The 13,850-nt window shown below is 46.2% G+C and overlaps 1 non-coding gene across 1 annotated transcript; it reads left to right on the plus strand.

Moving 5' to 3' along the window:
* Positions 1 to 13,777: 13,777 nt before the first annotated feature.
* TRNAR-CCG (transfer RNA arginine (anticodon CCG)) lies at positions 13,778 to 13,850 on the plus strand. The gene has a single exon. It is a non-coding gene; the product is annotated as a tRNA-Arg (tRNA).

A 13,850-nucleotide genomic window follows, 5' to 3' on the forward strand; every position in this document is an offset into this window, starting at 1 on the left:
GGGGCGGAGAAGGATGACTCCAGATCCCGTCAAGCAGCGCGAAGGGGCGGTTCCCTGGGCCGTTCGTGTTTCCATAGGGTTGAAGCATGCATGGTCTCTGGGCGTTTTACTGGGCGACAGCCTTAAACGAATACCACAAAATGATTCTCAAAGTCATTATTTTAAAAAAAAACTTTGTTGTTGATCTTCATGAAAATAAAAAGATTCTAATTAGTAAATAAGTAATCTTTATAGAAAAACATTGCTTTGCATTTTTTTCCTATTATGTCACCCAAAGTACTCGGCGGGGGTTTCTGGCCACTATGGGAGGGAAGATTTGTGTTACATTTTTTAGTTTAGTTTTTTTTTTTAATTGCGTCATAAAAGACTGTATAGAAGCCGCAAATATGGTAACAAAAGGTTTCTTACGCTTGTTTCTCCAAAAACTCAAGTTTTTTATTTTTAAATAATTTCAAATGCAGCGGAATTTCAAATCCTTATCCAGATTTGCCAAATCTTAATATTTTGCCACATTTGCTATTGCTTTCTCCATACATATATATGTATACATATGCACACGTGTACATATGTGTGATTTTAATGTTACTTTTTGAAACATTTAAGAGTAAGTTTCAGAATCATGTCCTTTTTCCTGTTTCACGGTGTCTGTCCTAAGAAAAGACATTCTCTTATGTAACCACACTGCAATCATCAAATTCAGAAAAACTGAAATTTCATGCTGTTGTTTAGTATGTAGTCTGTGTTCAAGTTTTTTCAATTGTTCCAGTAACATGCTATGCTCATTACACATTTCTGAATTTTGCATTTTTTGCCATATGCTCAAATGAACAAACAAAACAAAGATGGTCAACAGAGCATCAGGATTATGGGCCATTCTTGTTTCTGCAATTTTTTTGTGTTCTAAAAGATTACATTTTAGAAAAGTTTTCATGGTTTATTTCTTACTATAAATAAATTCAAACAGCAACTTTGTCCATTCTTGCAGGCATTAATGCCAGCCTCATTCATCGTATAGCAGCCAGAGTTCATAAAGCGTTGTACCTACTCTTAATCAGCATAATCCCATCCCCCTAAATGCAAGAATGTAGAAGGAATTCACCCCTAAACCAATCACTGTGGGGCATTCTCTCAGCTACTGAGAATGGTTCAGGGGCAGGCACATGACCTAAATTCATCCAGTTGGACAGCCTGTGCCTTTTGTTTACTGGTTGGAGGTAGGAAAGCAGCCTCTGTTCTTCTGAACTGAGGGATGTGAGTCCTAGAAATCTGAATAAGAAAACTGTATGGAAACCTTGAGAGGTCTGACCTGCTCTATCTCTGAAGGTTTGCAGTTATGAGATCCGATACACATTTCTTTTGTATTGTCAAGTTGAGTTTCTTCTGTTTTTTTTTTTTTTTCTTTTCTTTGAGACAGGTTCTGGCTCTGTCGCCCAGGCTGGAGTGGAGTGGCACGATCTCAGCTCACTGCGACCTCTGCCTCCTGGGCTGAAGCCATCCTCCCACCTCAGCCTCCCAAATAGCTGGGACTACAGGTACACACCACCACGTCCAGCTAATTTTTGTATTTTTTGTAAAGACAGGGTTTCACTATTTTGCCCAAGCTGGTCTCGAAGTCCTGAGCTCAAGCAATCCACCCACCTCGGCCTCCCAAAGTGCTGGAATTATAGGCCTGTGCCACCATACCAAGCCAAGTTGAGTTTCTTTTGCTTGAAAATACTGACTACTATGTGCCCAGAAGTGTTCTGAGTGTTTGCCATATATTAATACACTTGATCTTCACAACTGTGAGGTAGTACTGTTATTTGCTCTATTTCACAAAAGAGAGCACTGAATCACAAGTGTTTATGTAACTTGTCCAGGGTCACACAGCCAGTAAATGGCAAAGACAGGATTCAGCCATAAGCAGTAAGCAGTTGGTTCCAGGATCTGTGTTCTGAACCACTATTCTGTACTTGCACCTAAAAACAACCTGAAACAGAAGTATAATGCCCAAAATTGCCTTTGAAAGATATGATACAGTCGGGCACAGTGGCTCACACCTGTAATCCTAGCACTTTGGGAGGCCAAGGTGGGCAGATCACCTGAGGTCAGGAGTTCAAGACCAGCCTGGCCAACATAGGGAAACCCTGTCTCTACTAAAAAATACAAAAAATTAGCTGGGCATGGTGGCAAGCACCTGTAACCCCAGCTACTTGGGAGGCTGAGGCAGGAGAATTGCTTGAATCTGGGAGGCAGAGGTTGCAGTGAGCCGAGATCACACCATTGCACTCCAGCCTGGACAACAAGAGCGAAACTCCATTTCAAAAAAAAAAAAAAAGACTAGCCCGTCCAACATGGCAAAACCCTGTCTCTACTAAAAATACAAAAAATTAGGCAGGTGTGGTAGCACACACCTGTGGTCCTAGCTACTCAGGAGGCTAAGATACAAGCATCACTTAAACCTGGGAGGTAGAGGTTGCAGTAAGCTGAGATGGCGCCACTGCACTGCAGCCCAGGCGACAATGCAAGAAGCCATCTCAAAAAAAAAAAAAAAAAAAAGTCCTATCATTTACGACCAAGTTTTAGCTGATGTATTAGTCCACTAGCATAGTCTGCTTAGGTTACCATAACAAAGTACGACAGGCTGGGAGGCTTAAATAACAAACATTTATTTTTCTCACATTTCTGGATCACGAAATCTGAAATAAGGGTGCCAGAGTGGTCAGTTTCCAGGAAGGGCCCCCCTCTTTGGCATCCAGATGACCATCACCTAATTGTGTGCTAGCATGATCTCTTCATTTTAGCACACAGGAGGGAGAGTGAAAGCTCTCTGGTGTCTCTTCTTTTTTTTTTTTTTAGATGGAGTCTCGCCCTGTTGCCCAGGCTGGAGTGCAATGGCACGATCTCGGCTCACTGCAGCCTCCACCTCCCAGGCTCAAGCCATCCTCCCACCTCAGCCTCCCAAGTAGCGGGGACTACAGGCATACACCACCATGCTTTGGGAGGCTGGGGTAGGCAGATCTCTTGAGCTGGCTTTCTTACCCTCTGCGTCAGGGCTACTGTGGCAGGCTTGGCTAAATGAAAGCCATTGGTGCTCCCTTCCCAACAAAAACAGTAACTCAGAAGCAAAACTGCATCTTTGGGGAAACTGCAGAGATTAGTGCCACATATGGAGACTCTTCAGTAAGGAACTATCCTCGTTTTGAGAAAGAGCTCTTGATCACCTACTGAACTCCAAATAAAAATGTAACCTGCCAGGTGGGGTGGCTCATGCCTGTAATCCCAGTACTTTGGGAAGCCGAGAGGGGTGGATTGCTTGAGCCCAAGAGTTCAAGACCAGCCTGGGCAACATGGCAAAATCCCATCTCTACAAAACATAGCTGGATGTGGTGGCATGCGCCTGTAGCCCCAGCTACTCAAGAGGCTGAGACGGGACAATTGCTTGAACCCAGGAGGTGGAGGTTGCAGTGAGCAGAGATCACACCACCACACTCCAGCCTGGGTGAGAGAACAAGACCCTGTCTCAAAAAAAAAAAAAAAAAAAAACCAGCCAGGCTTGGTGTGTAGCCAACCCTGGTGGTGGCACGTGTCTGTAGTCCCAGCCACTCATGAGGCTAAAGTGGGAGAATCACCTGAGCCCAGGAGGTCGAGGTTGCAGTGAACCATGTGATCATGCCACTGCGCCATAGCCTGGGTAACAGATCAAGACCCTGTCTCAAAAACAAACAAAATAAAACCAATGTAATGTGAGCTACTCATGATGAATTGGGGGTTATCTGATCCCACGAAGTTGGGTGGGCACAGCAGCACTCCATAACGAAGTAGAAGTGGGATGGGAGGGACCTGGACCAAGAGGACCCAGAAGGTAGAAGAAAACTGCATGAACAAGTGACTTATGTTCCCAGCTGCTGACTCCTGCCAGCAGATTACATCTGTGGCCTCATGGGACAATCAATGACCAGCAAGATGAAGGTCAAGCTAGGCGCTCTGCATCCTATGTTGACATTAGCTGAAGTGGATTGCTCCTGACCGATGGCCTCACATGTAGGCAACCTAATATAGTTCGCCTATTTGTTTCCTCCAAATCTCATGTTGAAATTTGACTCCCAGTACTGGAGGTGGGGCCTAGTGGGAGGCATTTGGGTCATGAGACAGATCTCTTACTAATGGCTTGGTGCCCTCCCCATGGTAACAAGGGAGTTCTGACTGTCGGTTACTGTGAGATCTGACTCTTTTTCTTTCTAAAATGGAGATGGGATCTCACTATGTTGCCCAGGCTAGTCTCAAACTCTTGGGCTCAAGCAATCTCCCCACCTCGGCCTCCCAGAGTGCTCACAGGTGTGAGCCACTGTGCCTGGCTGAAGTCTGACTGTTAAAAAGAGCCTGGGCCGGGCATAGTGATTCATGCCTGTTAATGAGCACTTTGGGAGGCCAAGGTGGGTGGATCACTTGAGATAGGGAGTTAGAGACCAGCCTGGCCAATGCGGTGAAACCCTGCCTCTACTAAAAATACAAAAATTAGCTGGGAATGGTGGCGTATGATTGTAATCCCAGCTACCCAGGAGGCTGAGGCAGGAGAATCGCTTGAACCTGGGAGGGAGAGGTTGCAGTGAGCCGAAATCATGCCATTGCACTCTAGCCTGGGTGACAGAGTGAGACTCCATCTCGAAGCTTCCTGAAGCCCTCACCAGAAACAGATACTGGCACCATACCTCTTGTACAGCCTGCAGAACCATGAGCCACTAAACCTCCCCTTTTTAAAAAAATATAAATTACCTAGCCTCAGGTATTCCTTTATAACAATACAAAATGGACTAACACACAGCTCTGAAGGAAAGTAAGTAGTCAAACTCCCTAGTGGGTAGAACCTTGAAGCATGCAGCTGGTACACATTTTTCTGAAAGGGCAGATATCCCAAGGTGAGATCCACACTGATTCCCAAACAGTGAAAACCAGTTTGGCTGGCTGGTTGGTATAAGGGTCATTAATTTTGTTTATGTTGCCCAGCAGATATGCACACTTCTATTAAAAGAGTAATTCCTAACTTTCCTGCAGGAACCAGAGCTCACCCACACCAGTCCATGTGGTTGGATGAGGTTGACTTCATACCCTGGGTGGACTCTAACTGGCATACGCCAAGGAGGAAACCCTTCCCCTAGGTCACAGGGATGGTTTCATGGAGAGCATATGACTCAATAGGGACCGGTAAAAATCAGGCCTGGGACTTCGACTAATAGGGGTGAGATGTACTTCCTCTACACTTGGAATTACGATAATGGATGTAAAGTCTGGAGCTGTTGTAAATATTTTACCACTGTAAGGAAAGAGCCTGGAACCTGTCTGAAAATAGAGTGACAACAGAACACAGTAGAACAGGTTCAAGAGAGACACCAGATTCTGATTTATTTTATTTATTTATTTTTGAGACGGAGTCTCACTCTGTTGCCCAGGCTGGAGTGCAGTGGCGCGATCTCGGCTCACTGCAAGATCCGTCTCCCAGGTTCACGCTATTTTCCTGCCTCAGCCTCCCAAGTAGCTGGGATTACAGGCACCCGCCACCATGCCCGGCTAATTTTTTTTTTTTTTCGTATTTTTAGTAGAAACAGGGTTTCACTGTTAGCCAGGATGGTCTTGATCTCCTGATCTTGTGATCTGCCCACCTTGGCCTCCCAAAGGGCTGGGATTACAGCCATGAGCCACCGCGCCTGGCTGATTTCTTTTAAACCCCTAATCGAGACACATCTGAAAGCAGACCTATCTCTGGACTTTTTTTTTTTTTTTTTTTTTGAGACAGAGTTTTACTCCGTCGCCCCAGGCTGGAGTGCAGTGGCGTGATCTTGACTCATTGCAACCGCCACTTCCTGGGTTCAAGCGATTTTCCTGCCTCAGCCTCCCGAGTAGCTGGGATTACAGGCACCTGCCACCATGCCTAGCTAATTTTTGTATTTTTAGTAGAGACAGAGTTTTGCCATCTCTACTGGAGTTGGCCAGGCTGGTCTTGAACTCCTGACCTCAGGTGACCCACCAGCCTTGGCCTCCCAAAGCACTGGGATTACAGGCACGACCCACTGCGCCCAGTCTGGACTTCTGTTATTATTGTTTTTTTTTTTAGAGACAGGGTCTTGCTCAGTCACCCAGGCTGGAGTGCAGTGGCTCAATCATAGCTCACTGCAGCCCCAAACTCCTGCGTTCAAGCAATTGTCCTGCTGCAGCATCCCAAGTACCTGATACTACAGGTGCACACCACTACATCTGTATAATTAATTTTTTTTTTTTTTGTAGAAAAAGGGGGTCTCCCTCTGTTGGTCACACAAACCCCTGGCTTCAAGTGATCCTCCTACCTCAGCCTACCAAAGTGCAGGGATTACATGCATGAGCCACTGCGCCCAGCCTTCTTATTTGAGGTGGCAAATTCCTTTACTCATAAGCCAACTTAGGATTGGGTCTTCTGCCTCTTGCAACCAAAAGAGTCATAAACAATACAGTCAGGAATTTGTGAGAGGAAGATAGGATTGACAACAAAGGTGGTTTGGAGAAGGGGTAGATGTATGGATCTTTTGGAATGAACTTAGAAGGTGTGGATTTGAGTTATACAGATGTTCACCCAAAGGCCTCCACTGTGGAATAGGCTATTAATATTCAGGTGGCCATGATGGCCTGCTCTGTAGATGTCCATCATCCTCCTTCCCCTGCCAGGCTAGTGCTTGCTTAATGGGATCATTAACCACATGGCCAAGGCAGCAGAGACAGAGGCTATGCATACGCTCAGTATCATTCACTTCCTACTACTGAGTCTGGTCTGGCTACTATTCCTGCTGGGGGCCCAACCAGCCCTGATGTTGACTTCACACCCTGAAGGGACCATTCAATTACCTGGTGATCATGACAATAACATTGGACCCTTTCCATAATAGATCAGGAGGAAGAGACATTTTATCTGGATTGGGCCATATTTACTTTCCAATGTGTCACTCTGCTACCAGCACCACCATCCATTCACTTTCTTTTTTTTTGAGATGGAGTCTTGCCCTGTCGCCCAGGCTGGGGTACAGTGGCATGATCTCGGCTCACTGCAACCTGCGCCTTCCAGGTTCGAGCGATTCTCCTGCCCCAGCCTCCCAAGTAGCTGGGATTACAGTTGCGTGCCACTACGCCCAGCTAAATTTTTGTATCTTTAGTAGAAACGGGGCCACCATGTTGACCAGCCTGGTCTTGAACTCCTGATCTCATGATCCGCCTGCCTCGGCCTCCCAAAGTGGTGGGATTACAGACATGAGCCACCGCGGCCGGCCCCTCCTTTCACTTTCTGCAAGTCTTTTATGCTGTCATGGATTCCCAGAGAGACAACACTGCTCCAACCAAGAAACTCACCTCACAGCGAAATTATGGAATTGCAAATCAAAACAATGAGATACCGCCACACATCTATTGTAATGGCTAAAATGCAAAACACTGACAACACCAAATTCTGGTGAGGATGTGGAACAAGAGGAACTCTCATTCATTGCTAGTGGGAATGCAAAATGGTACACCAACTTCAAAAGATAGTTTGACAGTTTCTTACAAAGGTAAACACAGTCTTACCATACCATCCAGCAATCGCAATCCATGGTATTTATCCAAGTGAGTTGAAAACGTATGTCTACACAAAAACCTCCACCTGCACACAACTGTTTATAGCAGCTTTATTCATAATTGCCAAAATTTGAACCAACCAAGATGTGCTTCCATAGGTGAATGGATAAACAAACTGTGGTACATCCATATAATGGAATTTCTTTTTCAGATTTTTTTTCTTTTTTCTTTTTTTTTTTTTTTTTGAGGCAGGATCTTGCTTTGTTGCCCAGACTGGAGTGCAGTGGTGTGATCACTGCTAACAACCTCAAACTCCTGGGCTCCCAGTGATCCTCTGCCTCAATCTCCCAGGTAGCTGTGTACAGGAATGCACCATCATGTCCAGCTAATATATTTTTTTATTTTTTGTAGAGATGGGAGTCTTGTCATTTTGCCCACGCTAGTCTCGAAACTCCTGGGCTCAAGCGATCCTCCTACCTTGGTATACAAACATACAATGGAGTATTATTCAATGATAAAAAAAGAAGGCTGGGCCAGGCACGCTGGCTCATGCCTGTAATACCAGCACTTTGGGAGCCCGAGGCGGGCGGATCACCTGAGGTCAGGAGTTTAGGACCAGCCCAGTGAAACCCTGTCTCTACAAAAAAATACAAAAATTAGCCAGACGTGGTGGCATGAACCTGCAATCCCAGCTACTAGGGAGGCTGAGGCAGGAGACTCACTTGAACTTGGGAAGCAGAAGTTGCAGTGAGCTGAGATTGAGCCACTGCACTCCTGCCTGGATAATAGAGCAAGACTGTCTCAAAAAATAAATAAATAAATAAAAAGAAAAGAAAAGAAGGCTGGGTAGGGTGGCTCATGCCTAGAATCCCAGCAGTCTGGGAGGCTGAGGTGGGCAGATTGCTTGAGTCCAAGAGTTTGAGACCAGCCTGGGCAACAGGGTGAAACCTGGTCTCTACAAAAAATATAAAAATTAGCCAGGCATGGTGGTGCACGCCTGTCATCCCAGCTACTTGGGAGGCTGAGGCAGAAGGATCATTTGAGCCTGGAAGTTAGAGGCTGCAGTAAGACGTGATTGCATTACTGCACTCCAGCCTGGGAAACAGAGTGAGAACCAGTCTCAAAAAAACAAGCAGACTGAGCATGGTAGCTCACACCCGTAATCCCAGCACTTTGGGAGGCTATGGCAGATAGATCACTTGAGGTAAGGAGTTTGAGTTTGAGACCAGCCTGGCCAAAACAGTGAAACCCTGTCTCTACTGAAAATACAAAATACAGGCCGGGTGCGGTGGCTCACACCTGTAATCCCAGCACTTTGGGAGGCCGAGGTGGGTGGATCACCTGAGGTCAGGAGTTTGAGACCAGCCTGGCCAACATGGAGAAACCCCATCTCTACTAAAAATACAAAAATTAGCCGGGTGTGGTGGCATGTGCCTGTAATCCCAGCTACTCCAGAGGTTGAGACAGGAGAATTGCTTGAACCCAGGAGTGGAGGTTGCAGTGAGCCGAGCTCATAGCCACTGCACTCCAGCTTGGGTGACAGTGAGACTCCATCTCAAAAAAAAAAAATTTAGCCAGGCATGGTGGCACACACCTATAGTCCCTGCTACTCAGGAGGCTGAGGCAGGAGAGAGAATTGCTTGAACCCAGAAGGTGGAGGTTGCAGTGAGCCAAGATCGTGCCACTGCACTCCAGCCTGGACGACACAGCAAGACTCCATCTCAAAAACAAACTTACAAAGAAACAAACACGCAAGCAAAAATTGAGCTATCAATCCATGAGAAAAACATGCAGAAACCTTAAATGCATATTGCCAAATGAAGGAAGCCAGTCTGAAAAAGCTACACATTGTATGATTCCAACTACAGTAAATGACATTCTAGAAAAGATAAAACTATGGAGATTAAAAAGAGTAGTGGTTGGGGCCGGGTGCGGTGGCTCACACCTGTAATACTAGCGCTTTGGGAGGCCAAGGCGGGCAGATCACGAGGTCAGGAGTTCGAGACCAGCCTGTCCAATATGGTAAAACCCTGTCTCTACTAAAAAAATACAAAAATTAGCTGGCCGTGGTGGCTTGTGCCTGTAGTCCCAGCTACTTCGGAGGCTGAGGCAGGAGAATCACTTGAACCTGGAAGGCAGAGGTTGCAGTGAGCTGCGATTGCGCCACTGCACTCTAGCAAGGGTGACAGAGCGAGACTCCATTTCAAAAAAAAAAAAAAAAGATTAGTGGTTGGAAAGGGTTTTGGGGGGGAAGGGGAGAATGAACAGGTGGAATAAGGCATTTTAAAGGCAGTGAAACTATTATTCTGTGTGATACTGTAACAGTGGATATTTGACATTATACCTTTGTCAAAAGCCATAGAATGCACAATACAAAGAGTGAACCCTATAGTGTCAACTATGGACTTTAATAATAATGTATATTATTAAATATTAAATATTATTATATTATTAATATTAATTATATTTTAATAAAGTTAATTATAATGTATCAGTATTAGTTTATCAATTGTAACAAATATACCATACTAATGCAAGCTGTTAATAATGGGAAATTGGTGAGGGAAAGCGAAGAAATGTACAGGTACCCTCTGTACTTTCCACTCAATATTTCTACAAACCTAAAACTGCTAAAAAATGGCCAGGCGCGGTGGCTCACGCCCGTAATCCCAGCACTTTGGGAGGCCGAGGCAGGTGGATCACGAGGTCAGGAGATCGAGACCATCCTGGCTAACACAGTGAAACCCCGTCTCTACTAAAAATACAAAAAAAATTAGCCGGGCATGGTGGCGGGCGCCTGTAGTCCCAGCTACTCAGGAGGCTGAGGCAGGAGAATGGCGTGAACCCCACAGGGCGGAGCCTGCGGTGAGCCGAGATCGCGCCACTGCACTCCAGCCTGGGCGACAGCGAGACTCTGTCTCAAAAAAAAAAAAAAAAAAAAAAAAAAAAAAAACCTGCTAAAAAATAATAAAGTCAATTAATTAAGAAAACGTGCTGCAATGTGAAAACTAGAGCATATCACCAAACTTTCTGTATTCTGTTACATTAAAATCCATTAGTCTGGCGGTGCGGTGGTTGCTCATTAGTCTGTACTCCACTTGGATGCATATTTTACCTTTACCCATGCAGGAATATCCAACATTATGCATTGGTCATTTGAAACATACTAGACTATGAGGTATGCAGATCTTCCAAGTGTTGACACATTGAATTGTACAACATCAAAACATTGCACTCATTAAACAGAAATGTCTTTAAGTATTTGAAAGCTATCAAGCTTACAGTGGTGGATACAAGGTTTAGGGCTTTTAAATGTTCCCTTGACAATTTTTTGCTTTCTTTTTTTTGAGCCGGAGTCTCGCTCTGTCGTGAGGCTGGAGTGCTCTGGCGCTATCTCGGCTCATTGCAACCCCTGCCTCCCAGGTTCAAGAGGTTCTCCTGCCTCAGCCTCCCGTGTAGCTGGGGCTACAGGCACGTGCCACCACGCCCAGCTAATTTTTTTGTTTTTAGTAGAGATGGGGTTTCACCATGTTGGCCAGGATGGTCTTGATCTCTTGACCTCGTGATCCGCCCTCCTCAGCCTCCCAAAGTGCTGGGATTACAGACCTGAGCCACCGCGCCCAGCCTTCCCTTTAAAGTGTAAGTTATTTAAAAAAAAAAAAAAGTGTAAGTTATTTCATTAGCCACAAACAGTGTAAATTGTTTTCCTTGAAGCGACATGCTCACTTTGTTCATTTTCTAAAAAATATCTGCAAAATGCCCAACTCTGAATCTAGTTTGTCGGTCAGTTGTTCCTTCAATGAAAATTCGGTACGATTGAAAAGCAGCTAGTTCAGAGTGCAACTCCAACATCCCACAAGTGCTTTACTCACGCAAAAACCTTTGCATTTTGGTATGCGTAGAGGTGATTTATTCATACTTCCCATTGTCAAAGAAAATATTAAAAAGCTGTGCACTCAAGCGTTGAAACTTAATACATTTAATTATTCTTACAGCGTCACCAAGGATATGCTTCAGTAAACCTGGCTTTTTTCCTCTGACAGTGGACGAAGGTAAAGAACATGACCCTTATTACTTTAGTTCAAATGCCTTAAATTTGCTATTTCACCCGCTATTGCTTCTGCATCATCGGTGCAAATGTCAACGCAATAAATAACCTGTTTTCACGAAAAGCATTTCCTGAATGCCTCAGAGTTCACAGGCCAAGGATAACAAAAGAGTTAAGTGACATATCACAGACTAGATTAGAAAGATATGCACCAAAATGTTAATACATTTTGTAGGAGGGGTTAACTCCGACTTACAGAATTTCGATTTTCTTTTTTTTTTTCTTTTTCCGCCTAGACGGAGTCTTGCTCTATCGCCCAGGCTGGAGTGCAGTGATGCAATCTCGCCTCGCTGCAACCTCTGCCTTCCAGGTTCAAGCGATTCTCCTGCCTCAGCCTCCCCAGTACCTGGGATTACAGGCACGCGCCACCACGGCCGACTAATTTTTGTATTCTTGGTAGAGACGGGGTTTTACCATGTTGGCCGGGCTGGTCTCGAACTCTTGACCTCGTAATCCGCCCGCCTCGGCTTCCCAAAGTGCTGGGATTACAGGCGTGAGTCACCGCGCACGGCCCTTTTTTTTTTTTTTTTTTTTTGAAACATAGTCTTGCTCTATCACCCAGGCTGCAGTGCAGTGGCGAGATCTTGGCTCACTGAAGCCTCCGCCTCCCCGGTTCAAGCGATTCTCCGAAGCATCTGGGACTACAGGCGCTCGCCACCACGCCCTGTAATGTCTGCACTTTTAGTAGAGATTAGGTTTCACCTTTTTGGCCAGGCTGGTCTCGAACTCCTGACCTAAAATGAACCGCCCACTTCGGCATCCCAAAATGGTGAGATTACAGGCGTGAGCCACCGAGCCCGGCCCAATTTCGATATTCTTTACTTGGCTTACCCTTTTTTTTTTTTTTTTTTTTTGAGACCGTCTTGCTCTGTCGCCCAGGCTGGGGTGCAGCGGCACAATCTCGGTTTACAGCAACCTCCGCCTCCCGGGTTCAAGTGATTCCCCTGCCTCAGCTTCCCTGGCATCTGGAATTACAGGCGCACGCCACCAAACGCCCGGCTAATTTTTTTGTATTTTTAGTAGAGACGGTGTTTCACCATGTTGGCCAGGCTGGTCTCCAACTCCTGACCTCAAGTGATCCGCCAGCCTCAGCCTCCCAAAGTGCTGGGATTACAGGCATAGAGCCTCCACGCCCAGCCGGTTTAGCCATATTTTATACAGACTTGTGAAGAACAAGTGTTACGTGTCTAAGAACAAAACGAAATTGTGTATTTGTAAAAATCACAAATGCAGCATCTTTACATGCAACAAGCATACAGATAGTGCGCATGGCACCAGAAAGTCTCCAAATCTTTACTCAAAACTTAACTTCAGGATGTTGGTTGGGGGAGGGGGGAGCCAAACCCGTACTATTTTGCACTTAGGGACCTTGTTGTGTTCATTTTCCCTTTACTCCAGAGGGAAAGAAGAGTCGGGGGAGGAAAACGGCTTAAGGTGAATGGCAGTAGGGACAGAGGTCAGATTTTAAGTTCTCATGGGGTGGAAAAGCCTGTTCACCCAGGGGCCCAACAGTTCCCAGCACATAACAGGTTATCACATTAATCTCTGCTGAATAAACGCGGGAAAGAAAGAGAAAACAAGGACAAGAAGGTTGGCGGGAAAGGGAAGCTGCGGGAGGATTTCGCGATCTGCAGTGGCTTCCAACGCCGCCTGCCCTGCATAGGGTCTCGGGGAACTTTGTAAAATGAAAGCGCCCAGGTCCGCCCAAGTCAACTGAACTAGAATGGGATGGGGCAGGCACTGGAACCTTGTTTAAAGTTCCCCAGATGAGCACAGTGGACAACTAGAGTTAAGAACTCTTGAAGAACCCGACAGTAAGGATAGCACCCAAACCCGGCGGCGTGGACATCATGCAGTTACCAGGCAGGAGGGCTCGGAAGGTCACGCGCAGGCGCTCCAGAGCCCTCGCGGCCGCTCCGGGCCCACGGCGCAGGCGCGCGGGAGGTCCAGGCGGCCGACAAGAACGGCGACGCAGAAAAGCGCAGGCGCGCGCCGCCGCCGCAGGGGGCGGCTGCCAAATCATTTGCCGCTCGGCGCGAGACCGCGATGCGCGGGGGCGAGAGCGTGATGATGGCATCGCGTAAGGAGAGGGTGTGAGAATCTGGATCCTGTGGTGACCCAGTGGCCTAATGGATAAGGCATCAGCCTCCGGAGCTGGGGATTGTGGGTTCGAGTCCCATCTGGGTCG

Source organism: Symphalangus syndactylus, chromosome 14 (genome assembly GCF_028878055.3).
Source record: "Symphalangus syndactylus isolate Jambi chromosome 14, NHGRI_mSymSyn1-v2.1_pri, whole genome shotgun sequence".
In the NCBI taxonomy this organism is placed as follows: domain Eukaryota; kingdom Metazoa; phylum Chordata; class Mammalia; order Primates; family Hylobatidae; genus Symphalangus; species Symphalangus syndactylus.